Below are 12,771 nucleotides of genomic sequence, written 5' to 3' on the forward strand. Positions count from 1 at the left end.
GCTGATGAATAAACAGTGAGGCCTAAGATAAAGACATGAATCAAAGATGACTCCAAGGTGTTTGGCTTGAGGAACTGGTAAATCCAATAGACCTAAGTTAAGTGATCAGCTCACTTAAAGGTGAGAAAAGGAAAATGATTTATCTAATTTTAACATTAAATCCTCAAAAAATAACCCCCTCATATGTAAACTGAGAAAATAGCAGTGTTAACCACACTATTAAATCAGACGGTTCATGCAGGATTACATACTATGATTGCCACGTAGTAAGCATTCAGTAAATATCAGCAGTTATCATAATGATTAATCAACGAAATTTAAAAGAAGTGTAAATATGGCAACTGATACACCAACAGTAATTATTGGTGTCTTATTCTGGTATACCCCAGAATGAGCTAGCCTGGCATTTGAATAGACATATTTTCCTTTAGTACAAGTTTGGGTTTAAACACTTCTTAATGAAATTCACATCAAATACTTGTGGAACCCTAGGATTTCACCAAACACAGATAGGAAAATGTTTGTTTAGGTGTCTCTCGCTGCTGATACCCTATGTCTCAATGATGTGTTTATCACAGCAACAGTGACCTGGCCCAGTCTTGGGTCTGGCAATGGCCTTGCTTCACGGCCAAAGTTCCCCTAGCAAGTGCTGCCACCCCAGAACCTCTTCAAATAAACCCAGCTCCTGCCCCCTCCCATACACCCCGATATCGGAATTAATTTGTCTTTCAAAAAAGGGAAGAAAGACATCAAACTCACCAAAGAAAATTTTTCATTGATAAAAATAAAAATCATTCAGGGTGACATATGTAGACAGGACCCCTGATATGGCAGAGAAAACTGAAGAGAGAGCCTACAGATTCAAGGTGGTCTGTGCTACCACCTAGAGCAAAGAGGGAGAATTGGACTTAAGTAGAAAAGACAGCATTTTGACAACCATGATGTTGACAATAGTAGATCCCACATTTTCTCATTCTAAAAGTAAAGTAAGAAGACATGAGATAAATAAAGAGGGTACCACGATACAATCCTGGTGTCTTAAAAGATGTATGGACTTTTATTTGAATTTTTGTTTCTTAGATTTCAAAAAATGTTAGGATACTTTATAGTCAGAGCTTTCTACGGTCTTTGATTGAAGTGCGCCCTCTAGTGACTCCAGCCATGACTTGCAAGTTAATGGGCACCTGAAGTCTAACACTAACTTGAGCAATTTCCACTTTTCCTCTAAAGCTGAAGAAAAGGAAAATGATCTATCTGATTTTAACTTTAAAAAAATCACCCACCCTTCAAAAGCTTATAACATCAAATTCAGTTTACTACGATAATTCTCTTTTTTCAACATAGAGGAAATATACCCAGTGTTAACAGTGTCTTTGGGCATTGACTTTATGAGTGATTCACTATCTTTCCTATAATTAGCATTACTTACCATTTTTGAATATTTATATTTTGGAATTCTATAGTGAGGTAGAAAACTAGAGATATTACAGTAAACACCTGAAAATATGCCTCCCAGGTCTCTAGAATTACAACATTTGAAATATTTGCTTCAGAGTATTTTATTATTTTCTATTGTGAAATTTGCAGAAAAGGGCTCAGGGGGAAGGACCTCTACCCAGACCTCAGGGGGCTGGGCTGTTGTCCAGGGTTGAAGGCCCCCCAGGGCCAGAGGACCAGGCCATCTTTCCTTTTTTTCATTGAACTATCATTGATATACAAACTTATATTGGTTTCAAGTACACAACACAATGGTTCAACAGTTAAACATGTTACTAAATCCTCACCCGTACTAGTGCGGTTACTATCTGTCAACATAGGAAAATGTTACAGAATCATTGGCTATATTCTCCATGCCGTACTACCATCCCCTTGACCGACCTACATTATGATTGAGAATTTTTGTGCCCTTTTATCCCCCTCAGCCCCCCTACCCACTCTCTCCAACCACTCAACTATAGCAACCACCAGTCACTTCTCAGTGTCTATGAGTCTACTGCTATTTTGTTCATTTTATTTTATTTTGTTTTTATATTCCACAAATAAGTGAAATCATATGGCATTTGTCTTTCTCTGCCTGGCTTATTTCACTTAGCATAATGCCTTCCAGGTCCACCCATGTTGTTGCAAATGCCAGGATTTATTTTTTATGGCTGAATAATATTTCGTTGTGTATATGTACCACCTCTTCTTTATCCATTCATCGACTGATGGACACTTAGGTTGCTCCCATATCTTGGCTATTGTAAATAGTCCTGCAATAAACATAGGGGTGCATATGTCCTTTTGAATCTGAGAACTTGTATTCTTTGGGTAAATTCCTAGGAGTGGAATTCCCGGATCAAATGGTATTTCTATTTTTAATTTTTTGAGGAACCTCCATATTGCTTTCCACAGTGGCTGAACCAGTTTACATTCCTCTTCTGTGTATGAGGGTTCCCTCTCTCCAAATCCTCACCAACACTTTTTATTTCTTGTCTTTTGGATAGTGGCCATTCTAACTTGTGTGAGGTGACAGCTCATCATGGTTTGATTTGCATTCCCCTGATGATTAGCAGTGTGGAGCATCATTTCATGTGCCTGTTCACCACCTTATTTTTTCTTTGGACAAATGTCTGTTGAGGTCCTCTGCCCATTTTTCAATTGGGTTATATGTTTGTTTGTTTGTTTGTTTGTTTGTTGCTGACGCATATGAGTTCTTTATATATTTTGGATGTTAACCCTTCATCAGACAAATAGTTTATGAATATATTCATCCATACCATAGGTTGCCTTTTTGTTACACTGATGGTGTCCTTTGCTGTACAGATTTATTTTAGTTTGATGTAGTCCCAGTTGTTCCTTTTTATTTTGTTTCCCTTGCCCTAGGAGATGTATCCAGAAAAAAATTGCTTACGCTTATGTTCAAGAGATTTTTGCCTATGTTTTCTTCTAAGAATTTTATGGTGTCATGTCTTACATTTTGGTCTTTAATCCATTTTGAGTTTACACTTGTGTATGGGATTAGAAAGTAATTCAGTTTCATTCTCTTACATGTAATTGTCCAGTTTTCCCAGCACCAGTTATTGAAGAAGCTGTCTTTTCCCCATTGCATATTTATGGCTTCCTTATCATACATTTATTGACCATATATGTGTGGGAATATATCTGGCCTCTCTATTTTGTTCCATTGATCTATGGGTCTGTTCTTGTGCCAGGGCCATACTGTTTTGATCATTGTAGCTTTGTAGTATAGCTTGAAGTGAGGGAGCACAATCCCCGAACTTTTTTCTTCTTTCACAGGATGGCTTTGGCTATTTAGAGTCTTTTCCTCTTCCAAATGATTTTAGGATTATTTTCTCAAGTTCACTGAAAAATACAATTGGTATTTTCATAGGGATTGCATTGAATCTATAAATTGCTTTGGGCAGGATGCCCATTTTGACAATATTAATTCTTCCCATCCACGAGCATTTATTTGTACCTTCTTTAGTTTCTCTCATGAGTGTCTTATAGTTTTCAGAATACAGGTTGTTCATTGGTTTGGTCAGGTTTATCCCTAGAAATTTCATACTTTTTGATGCAATTGCAAATGGAATTGTTTTCTTGATTCCTCTTTCTGCTAGTTCACTGATAGTATATAGGAATGTACCAGATTTCTGAATATTGATTCTGTATCCTGCAACTTTGCTGAATCTAGTTTTCAGTTTTAACAGTTTTTCAGTGAAGTCCTTAGGGTTTTCTATACATAACAACATGTAATCTGCAAATAGTGACAGTTTACCTACTTCCTTACCAATTTGGATGCATTTTTCCTCTTCATCTTGTCTGATGGCTGTGGCTCGGACGTCCAGTACTATGTTGAATAAAAGTGGTGAGAGTGGACATCCTTGTCTTGTTCCTGACCATGTAGGAAAAACTTTCAGCTTTTCCCCATTGAGTATGATGTTAGCTGCGGGTTGATCATACATGGCCTTTATTATGTTGAGGTGTGTACCCTCTATACCCATTTTTGGGGGAGTTTTTATCATGAATGGATGTAGAATTTTGTCAATTGCTTTTTAGAATATATTGAGATGATCATGTAGCTTTTACCCTTCTTTTGTTAATATGATGTATGACATTGTTTGATTCATGAATATTGTGCCATCCTTGCATACCTGGAATAAATCTCACCTGGTTATGATGGATGATTCTGTTGATGTGTTTTTGAATTTGGCTTGCTAATATTTTGTTGAGGATTTTTGCATCTATGTTCATCAGGGATATAAGTCTAAAATTTTCCTTTTTTGTAGTATCTTTGTGTGCTTTTGGTATTAGAGCGATACCAGCTTCATAGAATGAGTTTGGAAGTATTCCCTCGTCTTCTGCTTTTTGGAGTACTTTAAGAACGATGGGCATTAGCTATTCCTTAAATGTTTGGTAGAATTGAGCTGTGAAGCCATCTGGTCATGGCTTCTTGTTTGTTTGGAGTTTCTTTATTTCAAATTAAATTTCATTACTGGTAATTGGTCTGTTCAGATTTTCTGTTTCTCCTTGGGTCAAACTTGGAAGGTTGTATTTTTCTATCAAGGTGTCCATTTCATCTAGGTCGTCCAATTTATAGGCACATGATTTTTCATAGAATTCTCTAATAATTCTTTGTATTTTGTGCTATCTGTTGTGTCTATTCCTTTTTTGTTTCTGATTTTGTTTATTTGTGTACTGTCTCTTCTTTTCTTGATAAGTTGGGTTAGGGGCTTGTTTATTATATTTATTTTCTCAAAAACCTGCTCTTGGTTACATTGGTTTTTTTTCTCTTGTTGTATTCTTCTCTATTTTATTTATTTCTGTTTGACCTTTATTATGTCCCTCCTACTAACTTTCGGTTTCCTTTGTTCTTCTGCTAGCTCTTCAATTGCGAGTTTAGTCTGTTTATTTTGGGATTGTTATTGTTTCTTGAGGTAGGCCTGTATTGCTATTTACATCCCTCTTAGACTTGCTTTTGCAGCATCCCACATATTTTGGATTATTGTGTTTTTGTTTTCATTTGTCTCCATGTATTGCTTGATTTCTTCTTTGGTTTGTTCATTGATTCATTGATTATTTAGAAGCATGTTGTTTAGCCTCATATATTTAGGGGCTTTTTTCTTTTCTTTGTGTAACTTATTCCTAGTTTCATACCATTGTGATCTGAAAAGCTGCTTGATACAATTTCAGTCTTTTTTAATTCATTGATGTTTTTGTGGTCTAGTATGTGATCTCTTCTGGAAAACGTTCTGTGTACACTTGAGAAAAATGTGTATCCTGCTGCTTTTGTGTGGAATGCTCTGTAGATATCTGTTCAGTCCATCAGACATAATGTGCTGTGTTCAGTGCTTTCGTTTCCTTATTTATTTTCTGTCTGGTCGATCTGTCTATTGATGTAAGTGGTGTGTTAAAGTATCCTAATATAAATGAGTTCCAGTACATTTCCCCCTTTAATTCTGTAAGTATTTGTTTTACATATTTAGGTTCTACTATGTCGGATGCACAGATACTTATAATGCTATATCCGCTTGTTGGACTGACCCCTTTATCATTATGTATTGCCCTTCTTTTTCTCATTACCTTGTTTTGAAGTCTATGTTGTCTGATATAAATACTACAACTCCTGCTTTTTTTCTCCCTATTATACGCATGAAATATCTATGTCCATCCCCTCACTTTCAGTCTATGTACGTCTTTGGTTCTGAAATTGGTCTCTTGTAGGCAGCATATAGGTGGGTCTTGTTTCTTTATACATTCGGTCCCCCTGTGTGTTTTGATTAGTGCATTCAGTCCATTTACACTTAAGGTAATTGTTGATAGGTATGTACTTATTGTCATTTCATTCATTGTTTTCTGGTTGTCTTTATAGTTCCTCTCTGTTACTTTCTTCCTTTCTTATACTCTTCTCTTGTGATTTGATGGTTTTTTTAGTGTTGTGGTTGGATTTCTCTTTTTGAATTTTTTGTGTATTCATTATAGTCTCTAACTTTCTGGTTACCATAAGGTTCATGGATAGCTTCCTAACTATATAACAGTCTATATTAAGCTGATGCTTGTTCTATTTATAACACAATCTAAAAGTACTTCCTTATTTTTCATCTTCCTCCTCCACTCTTTAAGTAATAGCTGTCATAATTTGCATTTTTGCGTGTGTCACTTAACTGATTTTGTGTATAGTTGTTTTTACCACTTTGTTATGTTTTGTTTTGCTTTAATTCCTTACCTGCAACTACCTTTACTGTGGGTTAATTTTCACTGATGAAAATTACTTAGGCTTAAGAACATTTCCCTCTACAGAATCTTTAACATATCCTGTAATGCCTGTTCAGTGGTTGTAAATTCCATCAGCCTTCACTTATCTAGGAAATTTTAAACTTCTCCTTCAAATTTGAATGATAATCCTCTGGGTAGAGGATTCTTGGTTGAAGGTCCTTCTGTTTCAATACATTAAATATTTCATGCCTTCTAGCCTGTAAAGTTTCTGCTGAGAAGTCTGCTGATCGCCTGATGGTGTTTCTGTCTGCCAGCAGTGGCAGATCAGCCAGCTGTGGGTGGCAGTTCACCTCAGCCAGCCTTTTGGGAACAGAGCAACAGTGCTTCTGCTTGCAATGTTGAGGGTGGGCTGCCCTCCGCCTGCCCTGAAGAGATGGTGCCATCGCTGGCCTACCAGGGTGCATGGAGTGGTCATGCGGCTCTGGGGAATGTGGTTGCGGAGGGGTAAGCAGCACCACCCTGGACCTTCCTCAAGGAGGAAGGAGCACTCAGAGCTGGCTCTCACAGGTGCCTCCCCATTAGGCCGGGATAGGGTCTAGAAATCTGGGAAAGCCTCCTCACTATGCCTGCCAGGCAGCAAAGTCTGATGCTGCTGGGTTGAGCGGGCAGGCAGGTGCACAGGGAAGCACCTCAGAGCTGAGCTGCCAGTGAGTGGGATGGAGCATTTGGGGCTCCCACAAGTGCCTGAACTGTTAGTCCCAGGGAGGCTGGGAAGGTGTGATCCACCTGCCTTTTCTCCTGTGGAGGGAGCTCTGTCCAACCCTCGCCTCTCTGGTACTCCTTCCACTGATGGCAAATCGTTCAAACAGCCGCTTACGTTTTGGGTCTCCGAGGGACTGCCAGAGTGCGCCTGTCCTCCACACGTGGCTGGAGTCTCAGCCTCCCAGAGGGCTCCAACTGTCCCTGGTGTCCAGCCCTGCTAATCACCAAAACCCAATGCAATGTGGACTAACGTACCTGGAGCAGATCTCCAGGGCCAGGTGTGCAGAGGTCCTGAGGGCCTATCCTCTCCCTGCTCCATTTCTCTTCTTCCCACCTTTGGGCTAGGATCGGGGAAGGGCTGGGCTCCTGACTGATTGTGGAGATTGATTGTGATTCTGGCACTGTACCCTTCTCTGTGTGCTCTTCTCTTCTTCACCGGATGTAGGTGGTCTGTTCTGAGGTCTTTCAGGTCATTAGTTGTATTTGCTGTAGTTGTTGCCTTTGTGTGTGGAGGGGAGGAGGTTTCTGCCTTGCCTTCCTACTCCCTCTTTTTACCCCCTCCATCTCCTCTTTCTAGGTAGTGAGCAGGCGAACACGCAAGACTGAGGAGGTGGGCCCAATGGATTGAGCCACAGAAAATTATTCTACAGCCATAAATCCTAATGGGATTTTCCCATTGTGTTGCAAACTGCTTTAAGCCAGTGACATCTTTTTTCCTTCCAGTTTCTCCCTTTGGAATGGAAATACTTATCCTATGCCTGTCTCACCACTGTATCTTAGAAGTGGATAACTTGTTTTCAAGGTTTCACAGTTCCACAGCTGGAGAGGATTATTGCCCCTGGATGGGCCATACCTAATTTAGGTTATATTTAGATGAGATGTTGGACTTAGAGTTGCTGCTAAAATAAATTAAGACTTTAGTGACTATTGGAATGGGTGAATGCATTTTTGTATGTGGGAAGAACATCAGTGAGGGGGGACCAAGGGGCAGACTGTCAGTGGTTGATTTGTGTCCCCAGAAAAGGGTATATTAAATGCTCAGCCCCAGTGCCTCACAATGTGACCTTATTTAGATATAGCCAAGTGAGGCCATGCTGCTATAGAGTAGGCCTCTAATTCAGTATGAATGGGGTCTTTATAAGATGACCATGTGAAGACAGAGACATGCCAGGAGAATTCAATACGGCGATGAAAACAAAGATTGGAATCATGCAGCCACCAGCCAAGAAGCACCAAAATTGCCTGGGCAGAGTCAAGGACTCCTCTACAGATTTCAGAAGGAACATGGCCCCGTCAGCTCCTCGATCTCAGATTTATAGCCTCCAAGACTGTGAGACAGTAAATTTCTGTTGTCTTAAGCCATGCAGTTTGTGGTACCTTGTTACAGCAGACCTAGAAAACTAAGACAGACTGACATCCCATGCCGTTCTCTACATCACTAGCCCCCTCATCCTACTCGTGCTCTGAATCCCCATTCCAGACCACCCTTCCACGTAAACAGCCTCACTGATCTGCTTGGGCTTTGACGCTCCAGAATGGGCTGCTCATAAATATGGATGCCTTCCTCTCTCCTCCTGAGTTCTGATTCATTACATCAAACCAGCTCCAGTATGAGCTCATCCTGACTAAGTACATCTGCAACAACCCTATTTCCATATTCTGTTACATTCTAAGGTACTGGGGGTTAGGACTTACAACATATCTTTTGGGAGAATACAGTTCAACTAATAATATCATCCAAGATCATACCTTTATCACTGAAATGTTGGTGAGCTTGTTAAAATTCATTTTATGGCCCAGAATATGGTCTATCTTTGCCGGTATTCCATGGCACTTGAAAAGAATATGTATTTTGCTGCTGTCAGGTGGAGTGTTGTGCAAAAGGCAATTGGGTTAAGCTGGTTGATAGTGTAGTTCAGTTCTATGCCCTTTACTGATTGTCTGTCAATTACTGAGAAAGGAGTGTTGAACTCCCCACATGTAATTGTGGATCTATCTATTGTTTGTCTCATGTCTATCAGATTTTGCTTCATGTATTTTGGAGCTCTGTTTCTGTTGTTTCTTGTTACTTTCTCTCTTTTGCCTTTCTGTGGATTATCCGAACATGCTTTTAGGATTCCATGTTGAGTTGTTTATAGGTTCCACGAGGACCACCAACATATTCTTAGCTGTGAGCCCACAGGAACAGTAGCTCGAACTTTCCTTAGATCTCTCCACCAATTCCCCCTTCACTGTCTTACTTCACTAACTAAACATGCTTCGCTTCTCAGATGTCCCTGAAAGCTCCTGTTTGCCCACCTATGCCAGTGCTTCACACGGTGGCTTAGTGACACTTTCTGGGATCTTCTGACCCTCCAACTCCTTCCAAAGTTATGCAAGTCTGGCCCAATGCCTATTTTTTAAAGTCTTTATTACACAAAACATAGTAGCTCTGTTTTCCTGGGTGAACCCTGAAGGATGGTAAGAGAATATGTGGAAAGAGGGGCCCAGACATTCCAGCTATTCCAACCTTCAGAGCTGAGGCCCCACATACATAAGCAAAAACATCTTAAACCAATGAAATTGGTACTTGGAAGTAAGGTACTTTTGTAAACAAACAAAAAAAACAGGTACATTTGCTTTGGGACTGAGTGGTGGGTGGGCACTAGAAAAGCAGCAAGAAAACTGTTAGTGAAGGCTGGGAAATGGGTGAACAAACTATAATAGTGGCTGTAAAAGCGGTGAGGAAACTGCAATAGAAGGCTGGAAAAATGGTATCCCATGTCGTGTCGTAGCAAAAGAGTTAGCAAAGATGAAAAAAAAAGTATGAATTTGAATTTGTGTATCTGGCTAAGGAAAATGTCTGGTCATGCAAAATATTGATAGTGTCATTTGACTTTTAGCTGCACATCATATTGTGCAGAAAGAGATGGGTGAGCTTAGCAGATTTTGCAAGCAGAATTTTAGAGGAAATATAGAAAAGCCAGGATTATCTGAATCAGAAAATAAAAGTGCTTCACAACTCTAGTTTAGTAAGCCAGCAAAGATTGAGTGTAACTGTAAGAACCTTTGTGAAGACCCCAGAAAGAGGTGAGTTTGTGCCTAATAGACCCTTTCAGATAGACAAAGGGCATTGTCCCACAGCCCTTGACATGCTACCTAAAGTAGAGGAAACGTGTCTCAAAAAGTGCTGTGGGTATAACTTCCACCCAATGGAGTGGATTCAAATGAGGTTCATATGAGACCCACAAGGTTTTTAAGGGAGCTGAACTAAAAAAACGCATTCAAACGGATCTAAGAGGGACTGAGATGGCCCAGTTTGCAGATTTCTCCTGGGCCCCCAGATTTCTGTGGTCACGGAGAAGGCTGAGAAAGAGACTAAGCAGCAAACACAGGCCATTTCTTATATAAAAGTATGACCCACGGGACAAAGTCAAGAGGCCAGAGGACAGAAATAACAGCTATACATAACAGTGGACTAGGAAACCACTCCCAGAGAGCGGAAACAGGATCTAATGAAGGATTTCTCTTCTCCAAGAGTAAAGGGACCTGGTAACATGTGCCCAAATGGATTTCAGAATTGTTGTAGGCCAGGGCCTCCTTTGTACCTCGCTTTTCAAATGGGAGTGTTTATTGCCATTATCTTGTCCTTGTATCACCATTATATGTTGGGGGGCCTATGCAGATAACTAGTCTGGCAGATCATATTTTTCCAAAGGTGATCATACCAATATATAGATCATCCCACATGCTATTCTCACAATCTGACATTGTCAGCTCTCCATTAAGACAGTGGCACCTATGTTCCTTCCCCCTTGAAACTGGGTGGGGTGTTGTAAATGCCTCAACAAATGAAATGTCATAAAAGTGACCGCTGCATGACTTCTGAAGCTAGGTCATAAAAGGCAACATAGCTTTCGCCTGGCTCTCTCTTTGTTCCCTACCCTCTCTTCCCATCCCCGCCCTTCCTTTGCCCTACACGCTCCCTCTTTTTATTTCGCTCTCTCTCTCTCCTTGCCCTTGGAATGCAGATACTATGTTGTGAGGAAGCCCAGTCAATATGGAGAGACCAAGTGTGGGTGTTCTGCCTGACAACCCCAGATAGGCTCTTAGCCAACAGTTAGCATCAATTGTCACACGTGTGAGTGAACAAAACCTTAAGATGATTCCAGCCTCCACCTTCAAGTCTTCCAACAGAAGCCCTAGACATCATGGAACAGAGACAAGCTGTACCCTCTGATGCCCTGTCTGAAATAGAGGCCAGGAGGTAATAAATGATTTTGTATTGTTGTATACCACTAAGTGTAGGGGTCACTTGTTACATAGCAATAGATAATTAATGAAAATTGTTTTATAGTTCAGAGTTCTTTGAAATAAGAAGCTACCACTGGATATGATTGTAGATAACAAAATCCTGGACTTTGAGCTGACATTACAATTGGATGAAACTTTCGGGATCTTGGGAGAGGTTAACTGTATTTTGCATATAGGAGGAACATGAGTCATAGGGACGAACAGGTATTCTATACTGTTGCCTTAATCACCTCCAATGAACAACCCTTCTCTGTATACATGCCCTTGGTTAATCTTTCCCTATATTGACTTTGGGCTTAGCCATGTGCCTTGCTTTGGCCAGTGTGATGCTAGCAAAATCTTGAAAGTACTTGCACTTTGGGGCTTACTCTTTCTCACTGCTGGGAAACCTAAGACTACCATATGGAGAATCATAGCCTTACCTCCTAGAGGATAAAATAAACTCAGAGAGAGAGAGCCCAATTATCCCATGCATTCCAGCTGAAGCCCCAGAATTAGCCAGGCAAAGAAGGGGCATAGTCATGCAAAGCAGAGGGGACACCATGAGCAAAGGCACAGGGTCATGAACCAGCAGGCCGTATGAAGAGGACCAACTAAAACCAGCTCTGTATTACTGTAGGGTCAAGTTTGAGAGGTGGTAAACTAGTGCCTTGGAGATGTAGACAGGGACCAAGTCACAAAAACACTTTGTGCTTTGTTTTCAGCCTTCCTGACGGCATTGGGGGCTTGAAGCAGGGGAAACACATGATCTGTTTGCAGTTTAGAAAGATAACTTTGGTGACAGAATAAAAGATGGATTGGAGAGGTAGAAGAAAGATATTAGGAGTCTGTGATGATGGTGTGGACAGGAAATGAGGACTGGCTCAACTAGAGCAATGGTAGAAGGAACGGGAACTGGGGGAACTATATAGGAGGCAAAAGCTGTAGGGTGTAGGGATGGATTGAATGTCAAGGCTGCAGGTGAGACAGGGACCATAGGTTTAGTAGGGTCCCAGAGTAGGGTGAGGGCCTCCAGAAAAAAAGCAAAGCAGGATAATTACAGTCAAAACAATGTAACAATGTGCAAATAAGTCCCTATAGAAACTCTGCATTAAGCATTATGCAAAGTCAGAGTCACACTAATTCTCTAGGGTAAAGAGACCAGACTAGGAATATGGACATCTTCAGTGAGATCATTAAAGCTCAAAAGGCCAGGAGCGACTTGGCCTGGAATGTCTGAGTGTTCTGCAAATAAAGAAGAGTATCTCAGCATAACTTGTGACTTCACTGTATCAGTTAGATCATGACACTGTAAAATTTGCTTTAGCCTGTTAAAGGCCAAGCTCATTTTAACTGTACCTATGTGCTGTTTTCCCTTCTTTAGTCCTAATCAAGTAATCTGCAACCTAGGCAAAAGACTACTTTGGTAAGCAATCCCAACTATAAACAGCCCAAGAAGTCAAGAAGTAAGATTCTTAACTCACTCTTTAGCAAACAGACAACAACCCAGCCCACTTTGGGGGCAGGGCAGGTGGTCTT

The 12,771-nt window shown here is 40.6% G+C and overlaps 1 protein-coding gene across 1 annotated transcript in view; it reads right to left on the bottom strand.

Moving 5' to 3' along the window:
* LOC118910036 (kelch-like protein 4) overlaps positions 1–1,900 on the bottom strand; it is a 167,236-nt gene extending 165,336 nt beyond the window's left edge. The window contains exon 1 of the mRNA XM_057495525.1: positions 1,019–1,900. The gene's annotated coding sequence lies outside the window, so the exon portion shown is untranslated. The remainder of the gene's footprint in view (positions 1–1,018) is intronic.
* Between the last annotated feature and the right edge of the window lie 10,871 nt (positions 1,901–12,771).

This window comes from Manis pentadactyla, chromosome X (genome assembly GCF_030020395.1).
Source record: "Manis pentadactyla isolate mManPen7 chromosome X, mManPen7.hap1, whole genome shotgun sequence".
Classification (NCBI taxonomy): Eukaryota; Metazoa; Chordata; class Mammalia; order Pholidota; family Manidae; genus Manis; species Manis pentadactyla.